This window comes from Hetaerina americana, unplaced genomic scaffold (genome assembly GCF_022747635.1).
Source record: "Hetaerina americana unplaced genomic scaffold, ioHetAmer1.1.p SCAF_2, whole genome shotgun sequence".
NCBI classification, from domain to species: Eukaryota; Metazoa; Arthropoda; class Insecta; order Odonata; family Calopterygidae; genus Hetaerina; species Hetaerina americana.
In genome coordinates, this window is record NW_027286763.1 from 74599456 (window position 1) to 74616356 (window position 16901).

The following is a 16901-nucleotide window of genomic DNA, read 5'->3' on the forward strand; positions in this document are numbered from 1 at the left end:
GCATTTTCTATTATTATGTGAATATCCTTAAAATATCTTTTCTGATTGATTGGTCAAGTTTAAGAATACATATTTTTCCAAAGGATGTTCATAAAATTTTACGCAAGGACATTCGCAATATAATCCTTCCAACGGTGATGTTTAGTTATTTGAATTAATGTTTTTGACTTCACATTTATAGTACTCCGTGCTAAGAAAACATAATGAGACTGACTAATAATTCATTTGGGATATTAATTAAGATATGACTGTAAGGTTGAGGAGAAAATTGGAGAAAATAATAATCGGAGGTGGACGTCGAAGTTAAGCACCAGATGGTACTCAAGGTGTCCTCATTGTCTTGTATGGATCAGAACACCACCGAAGAATCTATATTCCACCGGGAATAAAGCCACGAGCACGAATAGAGAGTGCTCTAGACGCGAAATTAAAGCAACTCCCTGCTACTCCGGCGTCGGTTTGTGTTGAGTAATTGCCGGCGTCGGTTTGTGTTGAGTAATTGCGGATTTTGCGCATCTTATTGACTGATGATATTCACGTGTAAGTCGTGGAAATTGAATCGAGCACGGGGTCCGTGTACGAGGCCACGCGAAAGGCTGCTGGTTGAACGGCAGGAAACGAATGATACACGCGCACGCCGAAGATGAGGGTTGCACGGGGACGTGAATGAAAGGAATGGTTTGGTGGTGGTAAGGAGTATACCTAGGTAGACATAAAGCTCGGATATGAACTAGTCGAATGATTATTTTTCCCTTTCTCAAGTGACTTGTGTCGCGGGAGAGGTTTTATTTCCCCTGCTATGGGTTTCCGCTTCCCATAAAGCAGAGAGGAGGATCCTAATGCACTTAATCGTCTAGACTATTTTATGGAAATTGGAGAGAGGGCAAATGAAAGGCCGCACAGAAATGGCCTTAAAATTGGTCCTTATTGCGCCTAAGAATTTTTTTCGGAGGGTGGGTTTATTAATATTTGATATTCCATGGTGGATGGCATACCTTGCACTCTTGAGAGTTTTTTGAAACATAGCCTGTTGACGAGGTGGATAGGAAAAATCTTTTACTGTGAAATGCTTAAAACCCAGTTTTACACAGATTTTATTAAAAAAATATCAAGTATTCAATTATACTTGGCAGAGTGGTTACGCATTTCTTCTCAGTAACTTATTTTTGGTTGGTTTAGGTAAGTTTGTCCATCGCATTTTACTCGTTTTCCTTCGCCTGGAAAAATGCTTACTTGTGTTTTGCGTTATATCGTCAAGTAAAATTCAAAATAGGTTCTGCAAAAATACCAAAAAATGACAAAGCAAAGTTTGCCAATTCATCAAACCATGTGATGAAGAACCTTCAATTATTCATCAAAACCATGTGATGAAGAAATATTCCTCGAACTCAGAAATGATTTTTCCCTTCTTGATTGCATCACTATTTTTGCGATTCATCGTAGAATTCACCATGTGGTTGCAGTAATGTATTTTCGTCGCCCTGAATCGTGCAATATAATCAGTGTTTTACAGAAGAATTTTTGGAGCCGGAGATATGGTTGCAAGTTATTGAAGTATTATCTTCTCATTTCTAATTATTGATATCAAGATGTATGAACGTAAGTTATAGTATCGCCTGGAGATCTTGTCATAGAAATCAGGTTGGCCAGAAATGCAGAGGTCATTGATCATTTTCGTTTCACTTTCGCAGTGACTTAGTTTGTACTTACAGCGGAGCCAGGAAGAAATTTCCTGGCCTGAGTTTTCGCATGGTATCAACCGCACGTTATCAAGCGCGCCCGATAGTTTGTGTACGGCATTGAACTTTTACGCATAAATCAAGGTAGAAATGGTCCTGATTACTTAAGATGAACTTTCATTTTTGAAATTTCATCTCAAGTAATCCTTTACCGCTTCCTACGAGTTCTTGTTGACTAAGTTCGTGATTAAAATAAAATTTCATACTCTCTTCTTTCTATAATTTTACTACACGCAGCTTATTGTCATATTTAGATGTACCATAACTTTTAGCATGTGAGGGAACGAGAAAGAGCGCCGTGGAGACACATATATAGCTATAGTCTAGAAGTTCTAAAATTTTAATTATTATAAAATAATTTTCAATCTGTGACATACCAGAATTAAGTGGTGGATCTAGAATCGTCGAAAGTGGTGGAAGTAGAGGATCATTTGTCTACAATATGGGAAATTTGAATACAATATCATTTGCCTACAAAATATGAATATTTCTAAGAGGTGAAAGAGTACAGCGTGATGATAGAAGCAATGTTTCATTATAGCATGACGGCATGAAGTTTTGCAACGTAAAGACCCGCTAAATAGCCCATTTTGTCGAACTACGAAGCATATGAGGAAGCGAGGCTATCTTCTACCTCATAGGCTCGCACCTGACTAATCAAAATTAAAAACTCGACGGTGTCAAGAAAATACCTTGTACCAGTAGTCTCTGCGTGCGCGGCAGGAAAATTTATAGCAATTCCCCTGGGGTTTCCTCGACCTGCCCCACGAACACCGCTTCTAGGGAGAAAATAGTGACCCCGTCCGTGCCATCCACGTCAAGATGTCCATGGCAAAGTGACGTCGTTTAGAGTGGAGAAAGGAGAATGTTTTCAAGGAGATGCCACGAATGAAAAGTGTGCCTGTGCTTATTGTGGAGAAGGGTGCTAGCAGAAGTGATTTAATATCCCGAAACACGGGAGGTAAAGCAGATTAAATATAGCTGCTAGAGAGAGCATACCTATTCATGGAGAAGAATGCAAAGAGGTTGTACGTATGCATGCATGCGAGCACAAGCTGCCCTTCAAAGCAGGCTGTGTCACGCGGGAGTGACACAGTGCCGTATGCTCGCTCTCGGGATCCTTTGTAGGAGAAAGTATTGCATATTTTACGATGTTTGCTTTTCCTGGATTTTTGCAGATCTAAAAATGATACATAGATAACACATCTTTTTCGTGGAATTCCAACGGATCCGGTGAATGAGTTTGTTGTTTTTCAAAAGAATATTTTTGTCTGACGATTCTTCATGCATGATCGCATAAATATACTCCATGCCGTTTTTATTGGATACGAGTAGTGTTTTTATGAGCATGATCCTGTAACCATATTAAAATAATGATGTTTTTATATTTTTATTTGAACGAGTAGTGTTTTTATGAGCATGATCCTGTTACCTAGATTATAATAACGATGTATTTGCTGACTTTGCAATGGAGTATGAGGAAATGGAATTTGTTTGACTCGTCGGTGGTAATTTTGAAAATATTTTCTTTCAAAATTATGCGTTCAGTTCTTCAAAAACCTATAAATGTCGCAAATTAATTAAAAAATTAAATGCTTATGCCCGTAAAATTCAAGATGCCATTGCGAAAGATAGGGGTATTTTATACTCATCAGTGGTAGGCCTACTTCTAGTGTAATGCGGAATTTAGTGACCATCACTCATAGTATATCATTGGAATTAGAATTGTAAGATGTACGACCATGAAAATAAGTTAAAAATATAATATTTTGATACCTCTTGGATTGTGCTATGAGTGTTTAACATTGGGGAATTTTTTTTCAAATTTATGCAGAATCATGCGTTCTGTATTATTTCTTCTTGTTTTTAATATTTCTCTTACCCTTTCCACAGTGGGGGGGGTCATACGTTTATAATTATTGGTAAAAACGAATGAATGGGCATTATTTGTTTTATCACAATTTGTTTAGATATGCTCTTGTGTGTGTGCAGTAGTACTGCTTCTTACTATATTTTTATTCACAAAAACAAGAGTATGTCAACTGATTTTCTCTTGTGTTATTTGCGTCCACTGCTTATTTATAATTAATATTTTACGTCGATGGCTCGAATAATAATTTACATCAGATGTCAACGCTATCCTTATCATCTGGATAGTGATGTAAATGACGTTCCTGGATTTTTCGTCATGCTTATCGATTTGATTTTTTCCCCTCACTTTCTTCTGCTGTTATCGAGTGACGTCGGTTCCCTCTTTCACCTTTTGTTCAAGTGAGGGAATTGTCCGAAGGGGGCATACATAGAACATGGGGCGAGTGACACTCCTTCAATTCCCTCCATCACATCTGGCCATGCAGTACCGTTCCCAGACCCAAAGAGAGTAGTCGAACATGGCAATCCACTCAGCCGTCTGCATAGCTTAGCCGAGGGGCCCGGCGTCAAAAGAGACGGAGAGAGAGAGAGAGAGGAGAGTGACATTTCGCTCGACCTTGGAGGGGAGCCGTAAAAATGCTTGGTGCCTCAGTAAAGTTTAGTTTTTATTGGTTGTTGTTCGAGAGGAGGGCTATTTCGAATCGATCGTGATGAAGATCGATTACGAAGTTCACATTTCTGACCTCGCTCAATAGATTCCTTCGGTCTTCTCGATCTGCCTTAGACCGGGGCATTTTATTGGTGCATTTGCTTAATTTGCTTACCAAGGTCCCTATTTCAAGACACGTAATGGACGTGCATCATGCAGGCGCAGCAAGATGTATAGCGTGAGAGAGGGAATGACTACATTGAAGAGGGCGTCCTGTCATATGCCTCCAAATCTCTTAATTCTCTAGTTTCCTTTGATAAGGCATTTTGTAGTTACAGAGCTTGGATGCTTATTTCAAATGGTTTATTTTTTTCATCTTTCTCTGTCTCTGAAATTTACGGAAAATCCCAGACGAACGTGGGCGATCCGACGGAGGGTGGGTGTGCAACGATCTCATCAATCTATCACCTCTCCTCTTTATCTACCCCCGCCTGGGCTACAATTGTAAAATTTTTCAAATATTAGTCGGTTCTACAATGATTTAAATGCAGCTGCATAGCAATTGTGACTTCACGGAAAAGCGATACATTTGGATTAAATGGAGTTAAGTTAATAGGAATTTTGATCCATTAGACTATAAATATATTCGAATATTTGATCAAATTGTTGCTTTTTGTGACTGAATCAAATGACTTTTATATTATTTTTTCTATCTTTTTTAATGTCAAATATATGAACAGAAAGGTGTTATTTTCTGCAGGGGAAAGACGATTTTTGAAAAACGAAATCCCGAAGAAAACTTCGTGCGACAGGGTATCGATAACTGCTCTACCTGAAATTTGTGACTTAACACCGACTTTATTTTTTCTGTGGACTTCCTACTCTTTACTTCTTCCTGAGAATCTAACCTAAAGTCGGTGTATTTTTGTTTTTTAGGAAAACAGTTAATGATATCTAACTAATATATATGGCCGTGGAAGGAGAAGTTTCATTAAGATTATTTCGCCGAGCCATCTGCCTATCGAATATCCGGTTGTTAAAGTAGTCTCTCTTGGTTCTTTGACCTCGAAATGCCTTTGTTTCCCTCTCTCCTTTCCCCTTCCCTGAAATTCTCGTTTCTGAAGCAGATTTCAAACATTCTGCTTCCTCCCAATATTATCTTCTCCATCTACTTTTAATAGCTTCTTTAAATTTACTCCATTTGAGTTCTTCCTATCTTCCCTCACCTTATCTAGCTGGTCTTCGTTTGACTTACTCTCTATCTAGTTTATTTCCCCAATCCTTCGAACCCGCTTGAGAAAGTCATCCGATTACACTCATCTCTTCTTTCCTGGAAATAAAATTTCCGACCATTTCAAAGCTAAGTTCCTTATGAAAATGTTTCGTCTCTCCTTGATTCTTTACTTTCTTCTTGGTCATTTATTTCATCCTTTTGAAAGTGACACTTATGGTAATACGATTCTCGTAATTTAAGCGCACTTAGTTCCCTGAGTGTAATAATAATCTATCACATTTTTATGCTGTGAGGATGGAGATAAGGTGTTAAATATGAAATGAGATCAGTAAACATTCTGTACCCCATAGTGAATATTTTTAAGAACCCAGTCAACCGTAGCTTGCTTTCGCTAAACCTTGGCGAGAAATTGTACGCCGTGGACTTGTTGTCCCTTATTGTAGTCGGATTAATGCGGTATGTGGACAGTGTATTTTAAAGCATGAAATCTCTTAGACTTGGAGAATGGAGGACATTCCGGACCCCAAGTATTAGGCCATAAGTCCATTGTCCTACATTTTCTGCGGAAATGAAACACTTATTATTTTTTCAGAAACATTTCTGTTTTGGTTGGCATCTAAAACTCACTATTTACGTATTTTATATTAAGAAGATAACAAATATCGCAGCACGTGTACAAGCAATCAGGAAATTAAAATCAGCAATTGAAATTGTCCATCAGGTGGACTTCAGCCCAGAATTCAAGATTTATTGTTGTGGGAATAGGTAGCTGATGTGAGGGCACGCCCCTTCATCCCACTTGTCTAGCGGTGGTTTCCAAGACGACAGCCAAAATAAGAGCCAGACCCAGCGGCTATTTGCGTGCTCCTCCTCGAACGCCTCTATGTGTTCGGCTCTCCCGTTTTGATGCGTGGGAGTGAGTTCCCCACTCCCCCGGCGGTGCTTGGGGTATGGAGAAGAACGCTAGGCGCCATGCTCCACGTGAGAGCAATTAGAAAGGTGGCAGGCGTTTCGGATACGGCCAATAGTACCTATAACGGCGACCTTCGCGACAGTTGATGCCCACCCGACCTTTCCAACTCTCTATCGCCAGTCAAAGGGCGTAGTCGATTTATCGTGTTTGCAGTTTAAGTAGCATGGAGAATGTTTCGCGATAGTTCTGGAGGTAATTGTAGTTCACGGTTTTGTTTTTCTCCTAGCTCTAGCGTATACAAGGGGAGACGATCGGCAGTTGAGATAATTTGGGCCTTTTCGGGGTTATTTATTGGGGCTGGGAATTTTTGGGTTTTGAGGAAGAACGCCATCCCATCCTGGCGTCAGCATTAACGTACTCTAAACTAAAGGCGCCCAAGTAGATACAGTTTAATGGCCCATATGTCGGAAGGAGTTGTGCACTTGGAGTGCTCTCCTCACGGCAAGCACATAGGATCCAGAATTCCATTTGGTATTTGCCCCAGCCAGGATTCAAACCGAGACTCTTGGCGAGGAAATAAATTACCCTGTTCACCACTACAATTCGTTCCTCTTCAAGTTTATGACAATGGCTTTTCTCCGTTGAAAGTACAAAATGTTGTCGTGGCACTTAACTGACGATTTTGAGTTCGCGTAAAAAGATACCTACCTACCTTCTCGTAGATCTTCAGGAGCTTCAGAGAATGGCAAGGGTAATATATTAAGTTGCTATAGGGAAATAGTATTCCGTTTTTATGTATTTTCCAGCATGTTTTTATCCTTCGTAACCCCCAGGTATTAAATAATGGAGGTGAAATTTGAGTATTACATTTCCAATTCGTGCTATTTGTCTTGTACCGACTTATTTTTGGGAAAAAGTCTCTGTATCCGTATGCTTTTCAGTCTTATTGCTGCGAATGTTAGCTATTTTCTCGAATTAATGTCTTATGAATCATCTATGATTTTTCGAATGCAAACTCGGAAGGCCTAGAATATTTCTGATTAGTTTTGTCCGGTTTGCAATTTTTTGTTCGGGAATGCTCATCCTATGGTTTCTAGTAATTTTTTGACACTTATTGCGCCTTCATAGTACATTTTGAATGTTACAGGAAAACTTCCTGTGCGAATGCTAGACTTCCTCTCTTTTGTCTCATTCAAGAAGTAACCACCTCATCGACGGGTTCTATACTAATATCCATGGTGATGTGGTCTATTTAATGTAAAATAGCACCTTATCGTCCTAGATGCCTGCGTGTCTTAGTAGCTAAGATTAATTTTGGGTCTATTTAAGATTGTCCTCGTCCCTTCAATTTTTATTTACCAACATGTATTTTCATCCATAAAATCACTTGGATTTTAAGTATGTTTGAAATGTTTAAAAAAAATCATAAAATATGGATGATAATCTATTACGGATGAGATGGTAGTGGATAATGAGAGAAAACCTGTTTCATAAGGAATCAATATCAAGGATGATGATTTGTGATTGAATTCTATGGTTGCCATGTAACTTTTCCCTAACCCTAAAGGCCGATGCGCTTTGATAGAGTGCGTCCCGTGTACGGCTTTAATTTTGATTTTTACCACCTAGCTGATGCAGCTGTCTCGAGTCCCGATACCGATATCTTATCGGTAGCCGCCTTCACTCGGTGTGCAGTTCCTCTACGCCTTGTTCGCTCGCTTCACAGGCATGTACTCGAACGTTCTGCATTTTTTTTTTTTTAAAACCCTGCAGAGAGACAGCCGATTGCGACCCGTGGAACTATTTATGGAAGGTCTCCCTCCGAACACACCGCGGGAATATAGCTTCCATCCGTGACAAATCTCCGGTGCCATGGCTTTTATAACACAGCGTTTCCGCGTCGAACTTTTACGACTGTCATTAACCAGGAAAAATTCCCCTCCCCGTTGAAAAGTGTGGAGGGAAAGAGTATAAGTGGGATGTTTTCGCGGGGACGCAGCCAGAAAACCTCGAACCTTCGGTGCTGCTGCAGACGGGGAAGCCTGTTTCTCGAAAAAAGTGATGAATGATAAAAAAAACTGCGAGAATCGAAGTGGGAGGGAGGTGCGCTCGTGAAACGCGCCATGCGTGAAGCTCGCAATGCGCGATGCCTTTTGTCACTACCGCTTCTTTTGGCGGCGATGCTGGAAAACCGCTGGATTTCTAGCTCGTATATTCTTTAGCGATGAAGGGTATTTAAAATTATTATATCCTCTGTTTTTTTAATTACCGAAGAACCTGTGCGTGGCGTAGCCTGATGATAGGGCAGACCTCTTCCGGCTTTGGTAGATTTCTGTTATGATTTTTTTTTGTTTCCGGACACTGCTGGTGACCCTTTTGTCCACCGAGATCCTCATAAGCCTATGTTTGATTATTCATTAGGGTATATAAAGGCTGACTTAGCATTAATTGACACGTCGTTCATCATCCGGAGGCTAGACTGTGAATCCTCTTAGCGAGTTTGAAGATGGGTGCGTTAGCTCCTCATTTAATATCTTACAGTTAGTGGAATCTTAAATCTCACCATAGAAAGGATATAGTAGCACATATTGACAGCAATGATTGATGACCATAGGTTATCGAAGTTCATGCGTAATGGATGATTGTTTATCAAGCTGTCTCGGGTGTCAGGTGTGGAAATAGCTCAATTTCGAATAAGAGCATCGAGTTTTTGCATGGAATTTTACCATCGTAATTTTTTCTGTTTGGACCATTATACTTTTATAACAAATATTTTACTCTGAACATTTGTTTGAAATATTGCGGTACCACTGAAGCAGATAACTATTGTCCTTTCAATCACCTGAAGATATAAAATTATATTGCAGTATAATAACAGAGCATAATGCATGCAGAACGTACATGTATGGCGGTGTCATGCTGATGCCGAGAAATGCGTATCATCCTTGCAAAGTGGCATTATCGCAGAATATTCTGCGCGGTTTCTGTGTGTACAATTTTACCGAATGATGTTGCTTGTGTTCCTGACTATTGACTCTAGACGTCATACTTTAAAGATTTCCAATTAAAGTCAAACATCCAGTCTCTTATAAGAAGATGCGTTGTGGGAAGTTAACGATTCGTGTGAAATATTGACGAAACTTCTTTAACAAACTCGTGCAGTATGGGGCGTATAATTTTAATTGGGAATATTTGGTAGAATTGGTGAAATATTCATCACTTGGAAACAAAAGAGGACTTACGACTCCAATCGCTTGAACTATCGATCTTCGCTTCGATTTCATTTCGCGATTTCATTTCGCATTCAATCCAGATGGATATTTGATTATGTATTTTGAGTTCTGCTGCTGCGACCGGTCGTAACCCTCGCCGTTCGCTTCCTTTTGGCGTCCAGCGTAAAATTTGCGGGATGCCATGCAATGTGAACCTAACGTTTAGCTACTAACATTCCATTTTGAATCGCGTTAACTTTCATCCGGTGAAAGTTCGTGGTTCGGTTTCCGGTCCAGTTGAACATTTTTTGCCTTTTGATATGCAGTGCTATTTTCGTGACTTCGGAGAATATCTGATATTTTCTCGTCACTTAATTTAAATAAGACTCCATTTTTTGGTGATATGAATTCAGCGTGAATTGCTTATGTAATTTTCCACTAATCATCATAGGATTCACGCCAGAGGCATGGTACTCGTACCTCGCGTATATTCAGCTCTCATCTTCCCCGGTTAACATTTTTATCTCCATCATATAGGTAATTCCTTTGTTTATAGCTATCGTTTGACGCATGGCTTTTTCTCAATGAGATTAGTTCTATTGTATGTTCCCAGTCCCAGCACTCGTCCACGGGGGCTTAGCAATTGAGCCATTGAGAAATCGAGCTACATCACCCCACCTGGTCAGTCAGACCTCCGCGATCTGTTCTACCATGATTCACTTCACGTAACTCGCGCTCAAACGTGAAATAACTTTAAATTTTTCCGACACCTGGCGTTGATAGTGTGTCCCTGAGGAGATATTAAATTCGAGAAGCCATTATAAGTCAACTCAAAGTCGTCTGTTAAAAGTAAATTAGAGGCAGTTTCCATATTAAAATTATAATTGTTGACTTGAAATTCTCACATGCATGTGTTGTGGATTCCTGGCCAATTCTCATGTTCTTCACTAATGTTGACACATTAGTCGCTCTTACATCTTCAAACATTCATGATTTTTCTTGTTTGTAATATCGCCTTAAAGGTTCCTATGCAGTGATGCCTTCGGTAAGTTAAATGTCTTTTGTAAATTCATTAGTAATCTATGTGTATAAATGCAAAGTGATGAGGCCTCTGGTTGATTGTCACGGTTTAATTGAGTGCTATTTCATAAAGTTTTGTTTATCTCTTTATTCGTCATTACTTAACCAAGGAGTGTTCCGAATGAATTCTTAATTATATTTTGCTAACCTGGAGGCAGAGAAAAAGATTTTCAAGTTGCGGAGCACATCCGTAAGTGCTCAGAACGTATCCGCGAATTTCTCCTCGGGATATTAGTTGAATCATGTATGGCATGGTACCTCTATGGTATTATTTTTTACGGGCATGTTTCTAAAGACTGGCCACTTTCGTTTCCAGTGGAAAAATGCGCTTTTTTGAGTGCATCTTGCCTAATTTAACCAATGTAATATATACGGAGAAGGCTCTAAATGATCTCATAAAGCTCCTTATCTTCAGATATATATATGGATATGAGAATTTCATTGAGCCAGGTCGTATCTTGGGAAAATTTTCTCAACCGAAAGAGGAGTAATTGAGGGTGCGTAAAATTTTTGACGATAGATGCTCAAAGGATATTCGTGAACTTTCGGAACGTAAGTATTTAAGTGTAATGAATTTATTGAGCTAAGTATTACTTTTGGTGAAATTCTTCTGGAGACCTAAGCTGCATCAAAATGAACGTAAAAAAATCATCATGGGTACGGAATCGGAATAAGGACCGCCTTCAGTACAGTTCGCTTCATATGAATCCTCTCCTATTTTTCGTATGTTTTATGTTCCTTTTCGTATGTTTTATGCCCCTTTTAAAGAGTTTTTAATGTTCGTGTTTTGTCTCTTGGTTTAGGAAAGAGCGGATATTCGAATGTTTATTTAAGTTAGAAAAACGTGGTCATAATGGAATTGGAAACGCAAAAAAATTATTTTTTGTGAAAAAAAAAACAAAATGAAGTAGTAAGTTATGAATAATAAAGTTCCCTGTTCTGTAAAGTGAATAATTTTTGTATAATAAAAACGGGCCTTCGGATTTTTTTGAAATGGGGAGATGAACTTGCATTTCTGGTGCAAGAAAGGGGTTTAACTAGGTCTCGGCTTTGGCAAAGCACAGTGCACGAGGATTTTAGGGACGACTAAAAGAATTATTCCTTTTAATTTTTGTAATGAATTGAATGGAGGAATGTTTTTTGTTTAATTTGCTGAGCTTATCGATAGAAGCAAAAACGATTCAAGGAGTAGTTCCGTTATACTTGTTTCCTCCTAAGGAATTTGATTATGAATTTAATCAAATAAAATTTGATTTTCATTTCAAAGGTTCCTACTGATACAATTGAAAGAAACTGATTATTATTCATTACTTTGATGGTGGTTGAAATTGTTAAGTATTCATTTGCCAATATTATTGTAGAAGATATTATTGCCAATATATTGTAGAAGACATTTGTTGTATTTGAAAATGGCCTAGCAATATATAACATACTGTTTTAATAGGCAATATTCATCAGCTAGGCTACGGTTAACGAGCAAAAGTAACTCTTCCAAGTATTATCATTACTATATGCAAACATTAAAATGTCTTAACAATACTAGATCATACTTAGAAGCATTTTCATCGAAAAATGGACGTCTTCCTGTCATTTTGCGACACATGTCTTATGCATGAACTGGCGTAATAGTTGGGGGATGGTTAGATTGGTATTACGTCTTGGACTAATTATGATTTCTCGTTAGCGAAATGACACTATTTCCTGTCAACGAATCAGAGGTCAGATCCGCCGGCGATTTTTGTTGAAGGCCGCGTTCCAATACGGAACAATAGATTTTAAGTCGAGTATAACGCTTGTGCTATTGATTTGTGCTATTTTGGTACATTTCGAGCCATACATGTTGGGGTGAATTTATCCTCTCGCTCTGTACTGTAATCATTGTTGTTACTTAAGCCGTCAAGTTTTACTTCTGGATGGAAACGTTTGCATTGATAAAAATCAAATGAGTAACTTAAAAACTATTCCTTCAGTAGTGAACGTCCGTTCTCTGTTTGGGCGGGAAAATAAAGGACTGAGCTTATGTTTTATGCCTCTAGGAGACTACTCCATAGATGAGTATAGACGATGTTCAGTTTGAACGTGCATATGCTTCGAAACGGGAGTAATTAATTCAAATGCCATAAAATATTATTTCATGGCACCATTGCTCGGCCATGTTTAGTGGACCGGGATGAACGTTGCGATGATTTCCGCTATCATTGATTATTTTTTTCGTCAACTCCTTTCAATGGTGTGTAAGAATGAAGTACTTGTAGCCTAATTCGTGTTTAGGGCGCCATTTTACTTATCTCCGTAACATGGGGCACTCTTGGCAAATTCTACTGGATGGCATAGTGCATGCCTTGCTGCTTTAACCGCAAATAAAATGCACAACGCAGATCCTTCCATTCTTAACCCAAGCTGAAGAGTTGTATTTTTTTAAACATCTCCGCGATGCAGAATTCCTCCACATACTTCCATGTCCTCTTGAGTTCTCTCCCACAGTCGTCCTTTCGATACCAACATCATCTGTCGACCACGTTGAGACCATTCTCTTCTCGCTGTCTGGAGAGAGACGAAGAGGGTGGGGAATGATGTCCGCGGAAGGAGAACTGAATAACGCTGGATGAGGGATGGGCGTGCGAGAGAACGATATGAAGGGAAGGTCGGAAGGATCCGCGAATCGAGTGGGTCTTGGTGCTGCTTGACCCCCCCCCCCCGTACAAGATGCTATTGTAGGTACATCGAAACGGCGTGTGGATGTGGGCTGGTAGGAGCGCCTGCATCAGTGCCACACATTCGCGAGACGCCATGCCACTTTTGCTAATTTCGGTTTGCGGGTGCGAATCGCAGGCTCTTGTTGGTATGAATTTTTATTGTTATTTTATATTAGAGAAAACATGTTAAATTAAGTGCCCGTCAGCAGTTATTTTTTTAATTTTCGAAGACTCGAATATAAAAATTTGGCGATGCCCGATCTGCCTTAACGTTCTGCAACACTTTCCAGTTTTCAGCTTGGAAGATGAATTTACTATGTTGTTTCTATTTGTTAAAGGCTTTTAGCCTGGTCCGTCATTTCATGATTATTGTGGCTAAATTACTGTGGCTGTTCAGGCTAAAACGCTGGAATTGATCGAAGTAGATTTTTAATTTTCATATTCGTGGAAAATATGAAGTTTTTGAAGTCCGCCCGTTGTATCATGTTTTAGGTCATCGTATAATTGTTGAAATTTGTCAAAATTATACGCACCTACTTGAAAAATCTGAGTTTTGATTTTGTCCGAGAAAATAATTCATTTAGATGTACAAGTTTAGCACTTGAATTGTTGAACTTTGGTGGTATATTAGCCCGACTCTACTTACATAGCCCGAAAAACATCAAATTTTCAATCGCATCGATGAAATCACTTTTTGAATTTCGAAGAGGCCGAAATATAAAAGCCCGGTGGTGAAAAACTTTGAAATCCTCATTAATGAAAAAAGAGAGTTCTTCGTCTTATTGTTCCACACTATTTTCACCGTAAATTGTTTCGCAAATGGTTTCATGCGTGGTAGGGAAAGTTCACGACTTACAGATAATAATTTATCCAACTTTCTGTTTCCGATTTCGTCAATTTTCAAATAATATGGCCGGTATGTTTAATTTTGATCTCGTGCCTTCCAGGACGCTACTAATTCGGGATCTCGTGTCGCTCCAGTTATTCTTTCTTTCCCATTTAGAGCATGAAGATGAATGATACGTTCTCACACTGCTCAGAACCATCGCCAAATACTCTTTACCCGCTGTTCCCTCGTTAAAAGTGTGGTCAAGGATCTTCTCGTGATCATACCACTGACCTATGCTACCTTTTCATATCGCAGAGTGCGAACTTGAAATCGAATGTGGGTCTGACAACTTCTTCACTGGAGCCTAATATCTGTTCTATTCAGTTATACGTCTCTGTAACATTTAGTTTCAATCACGCTTGGCAGTTTAAAATAGTGATTTTTGCGGGTTGTTCTTATGTATAATGTCATTTCTCCATATTGATCTGCCATCGATTACAGAAGTCGTAAAATATCACAAGAAATGTGTCTTGGGGTAAGATAGATCTCTCCTCTTACTACTGGCGTGTTTTGCGATTCTTTGATTTATCCTGGGGCAATAACTTAAAGGTAGATTTCAATTGAAGTTAACGGTTCATCTCGAAATAAGCCTCCAGTCGACAAAAAAAGGTTATCCAAAAGAAATGTTACTGAATTATTTGGAAAAATTTCACCATAAAAGGAGGCCAGCGGGGAAATAATTGGTCTGAAAGACCCCTATTGCTCAAATGTAAATGTGGTTTCCCTAATACAAAGATAATAATATGTGTTATAAAATGAGGGAGTGCGACTAAGTTTAAGCTAGAGAAACTTTGCAACAATGGATAATATTCGTCATTTGATTTACCAGGAGTTATTATTATTTATTTTTATTTATTTAAGAATTATGTTGCAATTAGGCGATTGTCCCGGTGGCAACGGTCAAGTTTGGTCAAAGATCACTCTTACAACGAAAAATGCATACATACACGCGCTAGAAAAACAGATAAGAGACAAAATATTCTTACATACAATGACACTTCCACATCACATACAAACAAACGTCCACATCACATACAAAATGTCGTCCACATGATATACAAAATATATTTTAATAACTACAATGAAGTTTATTACCCAGTGGCTGCTTTGCATTTATACTTAAAGCTTCTAACATTGGATGGAAAGGGCTCAAACAAAGTTCGAACTCGGAGCTCACATTCGTTGGCTTGGTGTGCTATCAGCGTTTGGAGGAGACAGTTATAAGGGCATTTATTGTTTATTTTCTTTGTATAATAACAACTTTCATTGGGTATGTATGCCGTACATAGGAATTCAGAGATGTCACAGAGGAAATGTTCTCACGCCTGCTCTATTTTCTTGCTTACCCCGTCATCCTCTCTCCCCTTCGAGACGCGTAATGCATAGTGGCTTCTGTTTCCATCTCTCTCTTCCTCAAAAATGTTGGCAAACCTCTCCTCCTCTCCCTTTACTCATAGCTACCCCCGCAAGCCTTTTCTTCCTCCAAGATTTCTCTCCCTCCCTCCCCCCACCGTCTCTCTCCCTCCCATCTGTTTCCCTCTACGCGTCCCTCCTCCCACGTTCCCTTACCTGATCTTGCCGCCTCATTTGCATCCCACTTTCCTTTCGTTTTTCAACCCCTCGCATTCGCGACACTATTTCCCTTCCTAACTCCCTCCTCCGCCTTCGCCATCTCTCACCCTCGACCGTATCCTGCCGCAATTTCACCTGGGGTGACGCTCGCGGAAGGGGTTGCATCTCTAAATATAACCCGCAGATAAGGGAAATTTGGAGACAATAGAGAACAATGAATCTGGGGTGAAAGGAGAAAAGAAAATACAGTTGATAAACTTTCTCTCTCGGTCCTTCTGTCTCCTTCTTCGCACATTTCGCCGCCCCTCTTTGGGTCTCGGTGCCAGTTAACGTAAGATAAAGTTTCTTTGTTAATTAAGTAAACCTTTAGATGATTTTGATGGAAATTTAAGTTTGGAGTTTGAATCAACAGTGTATTTCGTATTTCGGAAAGGTGAGATAACAAACTTCTTTTAAGTTTAACTTCAGTGAAAGAAATCCATCTTATGTTCATTGATGAAATGAAGAGGTTTCTCCGAGTTTAATCCGATACTACACTAATGGAATGGTTATTAGAACGTCCTTTTTGCACGCCTATTATTCTAAAAACGAGGTCAACTCGTGGATGAAGTCATTGGCAGCCGGCAGCATGAATCTTCATGTATTGTAGTTGCATGCCTTACAAACCAGGCATCGGTGTGTGACAGGGGGTGAAATCACAATCGAGATGGAATGGGACCGAAAAATACTTTATTGAATCGGATTCCACTTGGGTTCTTTGAGGATATATAGTTTCTTTTTGTGCGCAGAAAATGGCTTATTTTTATGTATTAGTCTTTTTATTTATTCATTTATTTTTTTAATTTGGTTTAATTGGAAAATATAAGTTGACTGCGATTAATTATACCCTTAGACTTAACATGTGAACTAACGTATTAAATATTTTCATATTACCTAGTTCTGTAAATATTCTAGAGATAGGTGTTCATTAACGCCTAAAAAAATGCTAATAATAGATTTCCCGGCATTGAATATTGTCCATTTCGTAAAAGAAATTTTTCTTTTA